The sequence below is a fragment of the Ornithorhynchus anatinus genome, chromosome 1 (assembly GCF_004115215.2).
Source record: "Ornithorhynchus anatinus isolate Pmale09 chromosome 1, mOrnAna1.pri.v4, whole genome shotgun sequence".
NCBI lineage: Eukaryota > Metazoa > Chordata > Mammalia > Monotremata > Ornithorhynchidae > Ornithorhynchus > Ornithorhynchus anatinus.
Window position 1 is genome coordinate 114,876,991 of NC_041728.1, and position 15,697 is coordinate 114,892,687.

The following is a 15,697-nucleotide window of genomic DNA, read 5'->3' on the forward strand; positions in this document are numbered from 1 at the left end:
CGCTTAGAACAGTGCTTTGCACATAGTAAGCGCTTAACAAATACCACAATTTATTTATCTCTTTATATGCGCATAAACACATGTGCATGTGTTTAATACGTGTGATGAATTCAAAACCATCAGGTATGATCTTCTGGCTCATCTGGCTCAGACCTGCAAGCTGACTACTAGTTGACTGCTGTGTGAACTTGGGCAAGTCTATTAACTTCTCTGTGCCTCAGTTTCCAAGCAACATGACGTAGTGGATAGAGCACGGGCCTGGGAGTCAGAAAGTCATGGGTTCTGATCCTGACTCCTCCACTCGTCTGCTGTGTGACCTTGGGCAAATCGCTTTACTTCTCTGTGCCTCAGTTACCTCGTCTGGAAAATGGGGATTGAGACGGGGAGCTCCACATGGGACAGGGACTGCGTCCAAGTCTATTTGCTTGTACCCGCCCCAGCACTTAGTACAGTACCTGGCACAGAGTAAGCGCTTAACAAATACCATCACTATTATTATTATTATTTGTGAAATGGGGATACAATACCTGCTTTCCCTCCTGCTTAGACTGTGACTCCCGTGTGGGACAAGGATTGTCCGGCCCGATTATCTTTGTATCAACCCAGCGCTCGGTAGTGTACACGAATAACTCTCCTCCTCTAGACTGTAAGCTCCCTTCAGGCAGGGAACACATCTATCAACTCTGTTGTACTGTACACTTCCACCGCATGCGACAATAATAATGACTGTATTCGTTAAGCGCTTACTATGTGCCAAGCACTGTTCTAAACCCTGGGGTAGATACAAGCTAATCAGGTGGGACACAGCCCCGTCCCACGGGGTTAATCCCCGTTTTACAGACGAGGTGACCGAGGCCCAGAGAAGTGAGGCGGCTTGGCCGAGGCCGCGCAGCAGACGCGGGGCAGAGCCGCGATTAGAACCCAGGTCCATCTGACTCCCAGGCCCATGCTCTAACCCCTAAACCATGCTGCTTCTCTAAGCAGTGATCATTCAATAAATGCGATTGACCGATTCATAATAAGCACTCAACCAATACCCCAGTTATTATGAGTAGAACACCTGTTCCGATCCAATCAATTAATGGTATTTATAGAGTGCTTACGTGAGAAGCAGCATGGCCTAGAAGAGGCCAGGACAGGCCTGGGCGTCAGAGGACCTGGATGTTGATCCCGGCTCTGCTACGTGTCTGCTGTGTGACCTTGGCAAGTCACTTTACTTCTCTGCCTCACTGACCTCGTCGGTAAAAAGGGGATTAAATCCTACTCTCTCCTTCTTAGACTGTGAGCCCCATGTGGGACGGAGACTGCATCCCAACTGCTTGACTTATATCTTCCCCAGTGCTTGGCACAGAGTAAGTGCTTAATAAGTACCATAATTATTAAAATCACATGCGGAACACTGTACTAAGTGCTTGGGAGAGTACAATACAACGGAGTTAGCAGACACATTCCCAGCCCTCAGTGAGTTTACAGTCTAGAAGGAAAGACATTAATATAAATAATGTATACTGTATAATTCAAAGATACTTCAGGGTTGTAGAATTGAGGGCGTAAGGGAAGCAGGTTGGTCTAATAGAGCGCAAGGCCGGGAGTCAGAAGGACCTGGGTTCTAATCGCAGCTCCAGCCTTGGGCAAGTCGCTTGACTTCTCTGGGCCTCAGTTACCTTATCTGTAAAATGGGGATTAATACCCTGAGCCCCATGTGGGACCGGGACTGTATCCAATCTGATTACCTTGTAATAATAATAATAATAATAATAATAATGGTGGTATTTGTTAAGCGCTTACTATGTGCAAAGCACTGTTCTAAGCGCTGGGGGGGATACAGGGTGATCAGATTGTCCCACGTGGGGCTCACACTTTTAATCCCCATTTTACAGATGAGGTATCTGAGGTACAGAGAAGTTAAGTGACTTGCCCAAAGTCACACAGCTAGCAAGCAGCAGAGCCAGGATCCGAACCCGTGACCTCTGACTCCCAATCCCAGGCTCTTTCCACTGAGCCATACCCCAGTGCTTAGAACAGTGCTTGGCCCATAGGAAATGTTTAGCAAATACTATTATTATCATTATCAAATGCCCAAAGGTCACAGATCCAAGGGCACAATCCCCTTCGTCTTTGCGAGCGAGCAGTGCATCCCTAAATAAGGCTGCTGAGAAATAATAATGATATAATAATAATAATAATCATGGCATTTGTCGAGCGCTTACTATGTGCCAGGCACTGTACTAGGCACCGGGGTGGATACAAGCAAATTGGACTGGACACAGTCCCTGTCCCACGTGGGGCTCACGGTCTCAATCCCCATTTTCCAGATGAGACAACTGAGGCCCAGAGAAGTGAAGCGACTTTCCCCAAGGTCACCCGGCCGACAAGTGGGGAGAAAGGGGCTGTTGTTCTTTCTTCAGGAAGACACGCCCGGGGCAACCGTCTGGGCCAAGGGGGTACTACCCCACCAGAGGGGTAGCGGCGATGGGCAACCGGTTGGCACTGGCACTCTCTCTAGCAGGAGGACGGCAATAAAGCTGGCCAGGGTTAGGCTCCTACAGCCTGGATCTGGGAAACTTTCCCTACTTCTACTGGCACAGATGTGTGTACTTATACACACGTGTGCTGTGTGTGTGTGTGTGTGCGTGCAGGCGATCCCTATTATCATGATGATGGCACTTGTTAAGCGCTTACTATGCGCCAAGTACTGTTCAAGGCGCCTGGGTAATCCAAGTTAATCAAGTTGGACACAGTCCCTGTCCCAGGTTGGGCTCACACTCTTAATCCTCATTTTTTTTTAACAGATGAGGCCCAGAGAAGCGAAGTGACTTGCCCAAGGTCACGCGGCAATCGCGGCAGAGCTGGGATTAGAACCCGTCGCCTGCTGACTCCCGAGCTCTATCCACTAGGCCATGCTGCTTCCCACTCCTGGAGGGCTGGAAAAGGAGCTGCAGAAGATGATGCGCCCAGAATTAGTCACCCCTCTAATAAAGCTGGCCAGTTAGCCGCATCGCCCCTCAAGAGGTCTGCTGATTTCTACTTTATGACGGCGACGCTTTCCCGGTCGGCCGCTTCATCCCTGGCCTCGCTCGGCCCTTCTCGCCCCTGCATTCTGGCCATCCTCTTTAGAGCCTGACCCTTCGATGACTCCGGTGAACTTCTGTTCGCCTCCCTCTCCCTTCTCCCCTTTCCCCGGAAGCGACTAAAACCCGGACGCGTGGAATTCGATTCCCGAAACCCTTCTTGCAGAAACGGATCCTGGAACGTCCGGACCCGCGGGGCTGGGCCCGCTCAGTAGCCAGTGGGAGAAACCGTGCCGGGAGGGCAAGTCGACCTGAGCCTCACCTTTCCTCCACCCCTCCTTCCCAGAAAATTCTCCCTCCTCGGGCAGGACCTCACGTGGGGGAAATGGAGAAAGCAAAGGGAGAATTGAAAGGAGAGAGAGAGAGACTTGCCGCCCCTCCCCAATCTTACTTCCTTCGGTGGTTGCTTTGGGAGCGGTCGGAGATGGGGAGTGGGGCTGGGGGGGGGGGGAAGGTGCCCAAATTCACTTCATAATAATTATATAAAATGCATCACTGCCTCTGGAAATAATAATAATGATAAATGACAGACATCGCATTCAACTCTGGGGTGGATCCAAGCAAACTGCATTGGACCCAGTCCCTGTTCCACCTGGGGCTCACGGTCCTAATCCCCCTTTTACAGATGACATAACTGAGGCCTAGAGAAGTGGAGTGATTTGCCCAAGGTCACCCAGCAGTCAAGTGGCGGAGCACTTCTACTTCCAGGGCTGATCAGCGTGGCCCAGTGGCAAAAACACGGGCTTGGAAGTAAGAGGATTTGAGTTCTAACCCCAATTCTGCCACTTGTGTGCTGTGTGACTTTGGGAAAATCGCTTGACTTCTCTGTGCCTCAGATACCTCATCTGTTAAATGGGGACTGACACTGTGAGCACCATGTGGAATAGGGACTGTGTCCAACACAATTTGCTTGTATCAACCCTGGCACCTAGTACAGTGCCTGGCACGTAGTGAGCTCTTGACAAATAACACAATCGTGATTATCATTACCTCATCTGTAAAATGGGGATTCATTCATTCATTTAACAGTATTTATTGAGCGCTTACTAAGTGCAGAGTACTGTACTAAGCACTTGGAATGTACAGTTGGGCTACAGATAGAGACAATCCCTGCCCACCAACGGGCTCGTGGTCTAAAAAGGGGAGACAGATAGCAAAACAAAGCAAAACAACTTCAAGATAAATAGAATCATGGAGAACCATGGAGCTATGCACCTCATAGCAAAATAAATAGGGTAATAAATAATATATACGAATAAGAATAATAATGTTGGTGCTTGTAAAGCGCTTACTATGTGCAGAGCACTGTTCTAAGCGCGGGGGTAGATACAGGGTAATCAGGTTGTCCCGCGTGAGGCTCACAGTCTTAATCCCCTTTTGACAGATGAGGTAACTGAGGCACAGAGAGGTTAAGTGACTTGCCCACAGTCACACAGCTGACATGTGGCGGAGCCAGAATTAGAACCCACGACCTCTGACTCCTAAGCCCGTGCTCTTTCCACTGAGTCATGCTGCTTCTCTACAAATATGCACAGTGTTGAGGGGAGGGGAAGAGGGAAGAGCAGAGGGTGGCGGGGTGCGGGGGGGCGGGGAGGGGAGGAGGAGCAGAGGGAAAGGGGGATTCAGTCTGGGAAGGCCTCCTGGAGGAGGTGAGCTCTCAGTAGGGCTGTGAGCCCCACATGGGACAGCCCGATTACCTCGTACCTATCCCAGCGCTTAGAACAGTGCTTTGGCACATAGTAAGCACTTAACGAATACCATCGTAATTATTATTATTATTATTATTATTACCTCATCTGTAAAATGGGGATTAAGATTGTGAGCCCCATGTGGGACAACCTGATGACCTCGTGTCTACCCCAGAGCTCAGAACAGTGTTTGGCACGCAGTAAGCGCTTAACCAATACCAGCATCGTCATCATCGTTATTATTATTATCTACTAGGCCCCACTGCTTCTCCTAGAGGGAAAAAAAAGGGGGAAAAGAAAAGGGAGGGAAAGTCACCCTAAACCTCCAACTGAGAGGGCAAAGAGGGAAGCCTTACAGCTGTCGTTCCTTTGTTTTAGGAAAATTTGGGATTAGCCTGAGCCGAGCACAGAGGTCAGCATGCAAAGCAGCTGGAGCGGGGGTCGTGGTGGGAGGAGGGGAACGACTCCTCCAGGACGGGGGGCCCCTTCTGCCCCCGGGGGAGAGGAGAGAGGGAATGGGAAGTGGCTCCGGCTCGGGTCGGCCTGCTGGCACGCACGCTTCTTGTTATTGCGCTCCGGGTTGCGTGATGTCCAGGAATGACTGGGTTGCGCTCAAACACGCAGTGCGTGCTCCTGCACTGCAGAGCTCTGAGCCTTTTCCTGCTGGCGCCTGCCAAGGCCGGGGTGTGTGTGGGGGGGAAGAGGGGAGGGCGAAGGGAAGCCAAGCTGGCGTGGGCAGGTGCCCGGGAGGGCGGAGCCCCGGCTTCTGCTTTTATCGGCCCGCCGAGGAGAAGAGTCACGCTAGATTTCTGGGACGACCAGTGAGTTCACCAGGGGAGGACACAGCACGTCCTTGTTATCAGTCCGGGGGTTACATTGGGTAATAAAACCCGCTCAAACAGGATGTGTCAAACTGGAACCTGGAACCGGACCTGCTTTGACTATCAATAAGCAGATCTCCCCTGGGGAAGGAGCTCTCCGGAGAGAGGCTAAGGTTAAAGGGGCAGTGAGCCCTACTGCAAAGATCTTGGGGGACACAGGGCAGGGAGGGTGGGTTTCTCCATCCCCTCTCTAATATTGGGGCTCCAAGGCTCTGCTGAGGTCAATGTTCAAGTCCGCAGCCTCCCCCGGGGATACCGTGCAGACCGCCCTCCTTAGCCTGGATCTCGTTGGCGGACCTACAGGGCTTCGTGGCAAGACAGAGGGGCGTGTGATTTGGATTCCGGACCACCCCCTTCTCTGGGACTTTGGGCGAGTCACTCAACCCCTCGGCTCCAGTTGGGTCATCTCTAAAGCGGGGCGTTAAGACTTGCCTTTCCCTGTCTGCCAAGGATGGGGTCGAGGCTAAAGGGGAATAAGTAACGTGAAAGCACTGTGGGAGTAAGCGTGTTATAGAGAAAGCTGAGGGATTAGCATTGGTGGTAAATACAGGGTTTGTGTAAATATTCCTTAAGGAGGAAAGTTAGACCCCTGGCCTCCCTCTCTGCCCTTTGTTCTCTCCCCATCCTCCAGAGTTGTCTTTCCCAGACAACTTTCCGGGACTTACCGAAAAGGCTATGGATGGTATAAACAGATCAGTTCCTCCCCAGATATCTTCAGAGAAATCAAATATTAGCAGACGGATCAATCGGTGTTATTCGTTGAGCTCTTACTATGTGCAGAGCACTGCACCGAGCGCTTGGAAGAGTACAGTGTAACAGAGTTGGTAGACGCGTTCCTTGCCCTCGGCGGACTTACAGTCTGGAGGGAAGAGATGTGTCAGAAGAGGGATACAAACCCACGCCTCCACGCGGAAACCACAACCCCAAACCTGCGGAAAACAGAGCTAGCAGATGTTTAGGTGAATGTGTCACAACACCCAAACCATCAGAAGTCACCTAAAGGGCAGTCACAGCTTAGTTCTGAATGTCTTGTATTTGTTATTTAAACCGTGATTTAGTAATGGCCAGCACTGCGGGTGGAGCGCTGCCTCCTTGCTGCTGACCTCCCTGTCTCCCGTCTCTCCCCACTCCAATCCACACGTCTGTTGCACGGATCGTCTGCCGACACAAAAATGTTCGGTCCGTGGCTCCCCACTCCTCAAGAACCGCCAGTGACTGCCCATCCTCCTCCGCATCGAACAGAAACTCCTAAACATTGGTTTTAAGGCACCCAGTGGGCTCGCCCCATCCTATCTCACCTCGCTCATCTCCTACTACAGCCCAGCCCGAACACTCTGCTCCTCTAGCTCCAGGTTACTCACCCTGCCCCGATCTCATCTATCTCACCGCCGACCCCTTTCCCACATCCTCCCCCTGGCTTGGAACTCCCTCCCCCTCCATATACGCCAGGCCACCACTCTCTCCGCCCTCAGAGTGTTATTAAGGTCACATCTCCAAAAGGCCTTCCCCAGTTAAGCCCTCTTTCTTCCCAGCTTCCTCTCCCTTCTGAGTCATCTATGCACTTCGATCTGTGACCTTTAGACATTTGATATATGCCCCATCCCCAGCCCTACGGCATTTATGTCCCCATCCTTAAACTATATATTATAAATTACTTATTCATTCATATTAATGTCTGTTTCCCTCTCTAGATTATAAACTCGTTATGGGCAGGGAACGTGTCTGCTAATTTTCTATTGTATTTTAATAATAATAATAATAATAACTGTGGTATTTGTTCAGCATTTACTTTGTGCCAGGCACTGTACTAAGCACTGGGGTAGATACAAGGTAATTGGGTTGGACACAGTCCCTGTCCCACATAGGGCTCACAGTCTTAATCCCCATTTTACAGATGAGGGAACTGAGGCCCAGAGCAATGAAGCTACTTGCCCAAGGTCACATAGCAGACATGTGGCAGAACTGGGATTGGAACCCAGCTCCTTCTGACTCCCAGGCTGATGCTCTATCTACCAAGCCACACCGCTTCTCCCAAGCGCTTCGTACAGCGCTCTGCACATAAAGCTCAATAAACACCATTGATTGAGTGATCGATTAGTTCCTTGCTATGTAATTTCCCTTTCAATATTCTTAGGGTATTCTTGGCTAGCTCAGTGTGGGCAGGGGACTTATCTACCAACTCTGTTATATTGTACTCTCCCAAGCCCTTAGTAAGTCCTCAATAAATACGACTGATTGATTGCCTGTGGTATTTTTGAGCGTTAACATTTACTGGACAGGATAATAAGAGGTGAGCAATTTTGGAAGGGAAGAGAAATTTTCAGTAGACTCTACTGTCTCGGCCCCGGTTCTCGAGGGGAGAGGCTATGACTGAGCATCAATTTAAATTTATCAGAGCCATCAAGTCAAAACGAACTCTGGGGAGGCAAGCACCGGGGTTGCCGGTTGGCTGTCGGGGTGCCACCACCGACAAGCTGTGGGGTTGTCGATCGTTTATGGTTGTTCTGCTCCAGGAGCTCAGACTTGGGTCTGCCTGTCTTCGCGGTGATGTATACAGCTCTAAGTGCTGTGGGTCTTGAGTCTCCAAGGCACCTGGACTCCCTCTTCCACAGACCGGCAAACAATCGGTGATATTTACTGAGCACTTACTGTGTGCACAACACTGGACTAAGCATTTGGGAGAGCACTCTACTAAGCGCCCGGGAGAGCACAGTGACAACGGAGTTGGTAGACGCGGTCCCCGCCCACGAGAAGCTCACGGTCTATAGGGAGAGAAAAACATTGATATAAGTAAATATATTACTGAGGGAGCGAAGCCCCGTTTCCCTTTTGCAATGAAGGATGGACAGGAAGCTATTTTTCCCAAATTCTGGAACACCGGGAAGCTTGCAGCAGCGGTGCGTAACCAAAGACTGTTGGCCTGGGATGGGGAAGGTGTCCATAGACCGTTCCCCCTGAGAATTGTATAGTCAACTCCGGGTTCTAATTCCAGCTCCACGACTTCCACGTTGGCTGCTTTGGGCAAGTCATTCCACTTCTCTGTTCCTCAGTTTCCTTATCTGTAAAACAGGGATTCAATCCTTGTTCTCCCTTCCCCTTTAGACTGTGGGACAAGGCCCGTGTCTGATCTGATTGCATGGTATCCTCCCCATTGCTTAGAATGGATTAAGGGTTTAAATAGCAGAATTATTATTATATTTATTCCTGCTGATATTTTTGCCTTATTTTATCATCTACGCCTAATTTTGACATTTGTGTTCTCCCCCGCGGCCTCAGATTGTGAAATCTGTGGGGCCCAGAGACCAGATCTGATTTTGATCTCTATGTCCTTATGCCAGGACTTGACTGTACTGTCTGTTGTATTCTTCCAAGCACAGTACAGTCCTCTGCGCATAGTAGGTGCTCAGTGAATGCTAGTGATTGAGGACTCACCTCGGTTCAATGCACAGAGCAGGCACTTAATAAATGTGTCATAATAATAATTTGAAGATATGCTAGTTACCAAGCCCTATGTCCTTAGCTTGAAAATGAAGCTGCTGAAGTCTGTGCCCAAGCCTTTCTCAGAAATGTGTGTTCCTTGTGTTCCACGTCGGGTACTTTTCACCCCATTTGGGCTCCCTATTTAGCGTTCCCTCTCTTGATGCTCAAATCTATACCTTCAACCCGGCCTTCACCTCCAGACTCACCTCCCTCATCCCACTCTCCCTATCAGTTGCATCCCATCAACTCCGCTCCCGCATTCGATCTATCAACCGATTGTATTTACTGAGTGTTTATTGTGTGCAAAGCACTGTACTAAGGCTTGGGGGAGTACAGTATAACCGAGTTAGTAGACATGGCCCCTGCCCACGCTCTTGCCGTTGGTGGCTGTACAGGTGCCAAGCCAGCTTCAAGCACTTCAATTTCATCCTGACTCACTATAACACTGCCCTTTCTTCAGCTGAACCACATTATTTCTCCTGCCTCACTGATTCCCATTTCTATGGCTCCCACCAATTATTCCAGATCTTTAACTCCAGTCCGAAGGCCCCAGTGCTCTCACCCCCTATCTTTTCCCAGTTACCTTGGATAGCGCATGGGCCTGGTAGTCAGGAGGACCTGGGTTGTAATCCCGACTCTGCCATTTGTCCACTGTGTGATCTCGGGCAAGTCACTTCACTTCTCTGGGCCTCGGTTGCCTCATCTGAAAAACGGAGATGAAGACCACGAGCCCCATGTGGTACAGGGACGACGTCCAGTCCGATTCCGAATTGTACATTCCAAGCGCTTAGTTCAGTGCTCTGCATGTAGTAAGCGCTCAATAAATACTGTTGAATGAATAGTATTGATATTGCTTGTATCAATCCCAGTGATCAGAGCAATGCCTGACCCATAGTAAGTGCTTAATAAATGCCACAATTATCATTATTATTATTATTATTCACCTTGCCAATTGCTTTGCGGAGTGGATAAAGTCAAAATGTACGTGTGAGTTCCCCAAAGTTTCCCCTTTACTTCCTCAACTATCTGTCTCCATCATGTCTACTCTTAAGAGATCTCCCTCTGCTCTCAAAACCTATCCTCCTCTTCACTCCGTGACCACCGCCACCTCATGCTGACAGTTATTTCACTTCTGCCTTCCAATGTGCTTATGTCTCTTTCCTCTACTAAAGAGACCCTCTGGTCCCCTCCTGATACTGCCCCATCTCCCAATTTCCATTCCTTTCCATCTCTTTGAACAAGTCGTATGTATTCGTTATCCCACTTTCTTTCCCAAAACTCCCTTCTTGACCCTCTAGGAACTGGTTTCCTCCATCTTCATTCCACGGAGACTGACCTCTCCAAGGTCATTAATGACCTTCACCTTGCTTAATCTGATGGACTCTATCCTAATCATTCATTCATTCATTCATTGAGTGCTTACTGTGTGTGCAGAGCACCATACTACGTGCTTGGGAGAGTACAATATAACAATAAACAGACACATTCCCTGCCCACAACGAGCTTGCAGTCTAGATGGGGAGACAGACATTAATATAAATAAAGAAATTACAGATGTGTACAAAAGTGCTGTGGGGCTGGGAGGGGGTGATGAATGAAGGGAACGTGCCAGGGTGATGCAGAAGGGAGAGGGAGAAGAGGAAAGGGGGCGAAGAGATGCGCCTTCAATAAAGCTCTGAAACGGGAGACAGTAATTATCTGTCAGATTTGAGGATGGAGGGAGTTCTAGGCCAGAGGTAGGACATGGGCGAGAGGTTGGTGGTAAGAGAGATGAGATCTAGAGATGAGGTCGAGGTGCAGTGAGAAGGTTAGCAATAAAAGAACGAAGAAGTGTGTGGACTGGGTTGTAGTAGGGCAGAAGTGAGATGAGGTAGGAGGGGGCAAGGTGATGGACTGCTTTAAAGCCAATGGCGAGTCTCCATCTGACGTAGAAGTGGATGGGCGACCAGTGGAGTTTCTTGAGGAGTGGGGAAACGTGGCCTGAATATTTTTGTAGAAAAATGACCTGGGCAGCATAGTGAAATATGGACTGGAATGGGGAGAGACAGGAGATGGGAAGGTCAGCGAGGAAGCTGATACAGCAATCAAGGTAGGAGATAGGTTAAGTGACTGGATTAATGTGGCAGCGGTTTGGATGGAGAGGAAAGGGAGGATTTTCGCAATTTTGTGGAGGTGGATTTAACAGGATTTATTGATGGATTGAATATGTGGTTTGAATGAGAGGAGTCAAGGATAACCACAAGGTTACGGCTTGTGAGACAGGAAGGATGGCGATGCCGTCTACAGTGATGGCAAAGTTATGGGGAGGACGGGGTTTGGGTAGGAAGATAAGAATTTCAATATCAGCAAGAGGTAAAGTATGGACTGGAGGACAGAGAGAATGGAGGCAGGGAGACACAGTAGTTGAGCTAGGATACGATAAGGCCCATATCCTATCCATATCCTTCAAGCGTGAAGCTGTTTGGATGGAGAGGAAGAGGAGGATCTACTTCATGAGGAGGAAAAACCGACAGGATTTAGTGACTGACTGAATACGGGAGGTTTCGTGGTTTTTCTTTTGGTTCGGTTTGGTTTCTAAATGGTATTTGTTAAGCGCTTACAAAGTTATGAGGAGGACAGGGTTTGGGTGGAAAGATAAGAGGTTCAGTTTTAGACATATTAAGTTTGAGGTGACGGGAGGACATGCAAGTAGAGCTGGCTTGGATAATAATTATAATAATGATAATGGTATTTTTGTTAAGCGCTTATTGTGTGCTAAGCACTGTTCTAAGCACTGGGATGGATACAAGGTAATCAGCTTGTCCCACGTGGGGTCCACGGTCTTAATCCCCAATTTACAGATGAGGTAACTGAGGCCCAGAGAAGTAAAGTGGTTTGCCCAAGGTCACACGGCAGACAAGTGGCAGAGGGGCGATTAGAACCCACGTCCTCTGACTCCCATACCTGTGCTCTTTCCACTGAACCACGCTGCTTGAAGGCAGCAGGAAATGCGAGACTGCAGAGAGCGAGAGAGATCGGGACTGGAGAGGTAGATTTGGGTGTCATCCCCGTAGACGGGATAGTTGAAGCCACGGAAGCAAACGAGTTGTCCAAGGGAGTGGGTGTAGGTGGAGAATAGAAGGGGACCCAGAACTGAACCTTGAGGGACCTCCACAGTTAGGGAGTGGGAGACAGAATCGTCCTTGAACTCCCATCTACCTTTGATATTGACATTTCCCTACACCTAGCAACACGATCAGTCTTGGATTTCCTGCCACAGTTCGCCTCTTGGAATCCCCGTTGGTCTCTGGCCATTCCTTCTCAGTCTCTCTCACCGGATCTTCCCCTATCTCATCTCCTATCTGTGAGTGTTCTGTGAGCCCTGTGATGGACAGGTGTTGTGCCTGACCTGATTAGCTTGTGTCGCTGTGGGACCTCGGGCAAGTCACTTAGCTTCTCTGTGCCTCGGTTACCTCATCTGGAACATGGGGATTAGAACTGTGAGCCCCAGGTGGGGCAACCTGATTACCTTGTACCTACCCAGCGCTTAGAACAGTGCTCGGCACATAGCGCTTAACGAATACCAAATTATTATTATTGTGTCTATCCCAGAGCTCAGCCCTTTATATCAAACATTATAAGTGCTTAACAAATCCCATTATTATCATTATTATTATTATTTTACATGCCTCTTAACTCTTGTGCTCTCCCAAGTGGTTAGAACAATGCTCTGCACACAGTAAGTGCTCAATGAATACCACCGATTGAATTATTGTTATTATTATTACTGCATTCTGGGCACCCTTCTCTTGACTCTATTTATCGCCATCGTTCTCGTCTGTCCGTCTCCCCCGATTAGACCGTAAGCCCGTCAGACGGCAGGGACCGTCTCTATCTGTTGCCGACTTGTTCATTCCAAGCGCTTAGTACAGTGCTCTGCACATAGTAAGCGCTCAATAAATACTACTGAGTGAATGAATGAATGAATTCTCGACTCGCACTCCCTCTCTTGAGTGTTGTGCGTTCCCAAATGCTTTGTGTAGTGTTCTGCATGCATTAAGTGCGCATTAAATGCCATTGACTGATTATTGCTTGGCAAGTTCAATCTTCTCCCGTGGTTTGAAATATCACCTCTCTGCCTGTGACTCCCCAGTCGACCTTGTTAGTCATAAACCCTCACCTCTTCCGCAATCCCACATTTCTGCCATCCCCAAAACCTTCCACCAGCAGCACTTCAAGCTCAAAGTGTCTGTAACTGTACTCCTCATCTTCCTTCCCAAACACTCTCCTCCACTTAACTTTCCCATCACTGTGGACAACACCACAATCTTTTCTGTCTCTCGATCAATCCATCAGTCATTCCAGCCCGTGACCGCAGCATTATCCCTGACTCCCCCCTGAACCAGCGTGGCCTAGTGCGGAGAGCACGGGCAGAGGAGACAGAGGACCTGGGTTCTAATGCTGGCTCAATCACTAGTCTGCTGGGTGACCTTCTCTGTGCCTCAGTTATCTCATCAGTCAAATGGGGATTAACAGTGTGAACCCCACGTTGGACATGGACTGTTTCCAACCTGATGGAAACCAGTCTGTAACTACCCCAGGGCTTAGTACAGTGACCGGTGCTTTGTGACCTTGGGCAACCCATTTAACTTCTCTGTACCTCAATCACCTCATCTGTAAAATGAGGATTAAGACTGTGAGCCCCACATGGGACAACCTGATTACCTCGTATCTATCCTAGTGCTTAGAACAGTCTTGGGCACATAGTAAGCGCTTAACGAGTACCATTATCATTATTATAATTATTATTCAAGACAGCTCTACTTGCATGTCCTCCCGTCACCTCAAACTTAATATGTCTAAAACTGAACCTCTTATCTTCCCACCCAAACCCTGTCCTCTCCATAACTTTGTAAGCGCTTGACATATACCATTTAAAAACCAAACCAGACCAAAAGAAAAACCGCGAAACCGCCCGTATTCAGTCCGTCACTAAATCCTGTCGGTTTTTCCTCCTCATGAAGTAGTAGATCCTCCTCTTCCTCTCCATCCTCACAGCTTCATGCTTGAAGGATATGCATAGGATATGGGCCTTATCGTATCCTAGCTCAACTACTGTGTCTCCCTGCCTCCCTTCTCTCTGTTCTCTAGTCCGTACTTTAGTCGAGCTCTATGCCTCTTGCTTTACCTCCACCAGACCCTAGCTCCTCCGAACCCCAAATGAAAATTTGGCACTTAAGGTGCCGCTCCCTAAGAATTCCTATCACGCCAGCTGTGTGCAGCTCTGACTGATGCCGACCTCAGCATGCATCCTGCGGGAATCAGGGAGGTCGTGGGCAGGGTCGACAGAGAAGGTGGGGTGGGAGGGGGTGGCATCCAGTGATCAGAATAGGCTACTTTTTCTCAGCATTTCCCTGCTTCTGCTGCCACTGCTGACTGCCACTGCCTTAATCTGAAGCGGAATTACTTCGGGGGGAGAAGGGGGGAATACTCTCCCCCTCTTCAAAGCCTTACTGAAGGCACATTTCTTTCAAGAGTAATTCCTTGACAAAGCCCTCCTTTCCTCTTCCCCCACTCCCTTCTGCATCATCCTGACTTACTCCCCTTATGCATCCCCTCCTTTCCAGCCCCACAGCAGCACTTATGGACATATCTGTAATTTAGTTATTATATATATTCATTTTATAAATATTTATTTATAGTAACGTCTCTCCCCCCCCAGAATGCACCGATTTGTACATTCCAAGCACTTAGTACAGTGCTCTGCACATAGTAAGTGCTCAGTAAATACTACTGAATGAATGAATGCAAGCTCATTATGGACAGGGCCTGTTTGTTTCTTTTTTATTGTTTATTGCCTGTTTATTGTTGTATTGTACTCTTCCAGGAACTTACTACAGGTGCTCCACACACAGTAAGTGCTCAGTAAATACGATTAAAGGCATGAATGAATGAATCAGTGGCTTTTGAAGGCCCTGCTAGCTGCTCTTTAGCTGAAATTCCCTAGGTTTCCCCCCACAAGGCAAGTCTCCCCCCTGATGTGACATTTTAATGAATGCAGCGTCAAGGTCGAGTGGCTGGGAGAAGCCACCGTATGTGTGTGTCAGGAGTTCCCTGACTAAGCTCTCCTCTTCACTACACGCCCTTGCTTCTGTATCACCTATGCACGTGACCTTGTACTCTCTAAGCTCTGAGCACCTTGTCAGTACAATGCTCTGCACACAGTAAAGAGCTCAAAAAATGTCATTAATCGATTGCCTCTTAAGTACTTTCATACTCATCCCAACCCCACAACATTTCTAGTAATAATAATAATAATAGAGAAGCAGCATGGCTTAGTGGCAAGAGACCGGGCTTGGGAGTCAGAGGTCATGGGTTCTAATCCCGGCTCTGCCGCTTGTCAGCTGTGTGACCTTGGGCAAGTCACTTATCTTCTCCATGCCTCAGTTACCTCATCTGTAAAATGGGGATTAAGACTGTGAGCCCCACATGGGACAACCTGACTAACTTGTATCTACCCCAGGGCTTAGATACATAGTAAGCGCTTAACAAATACCATAATTATTTATGGTATTTGGACTGTGCCCAAATTCATTCA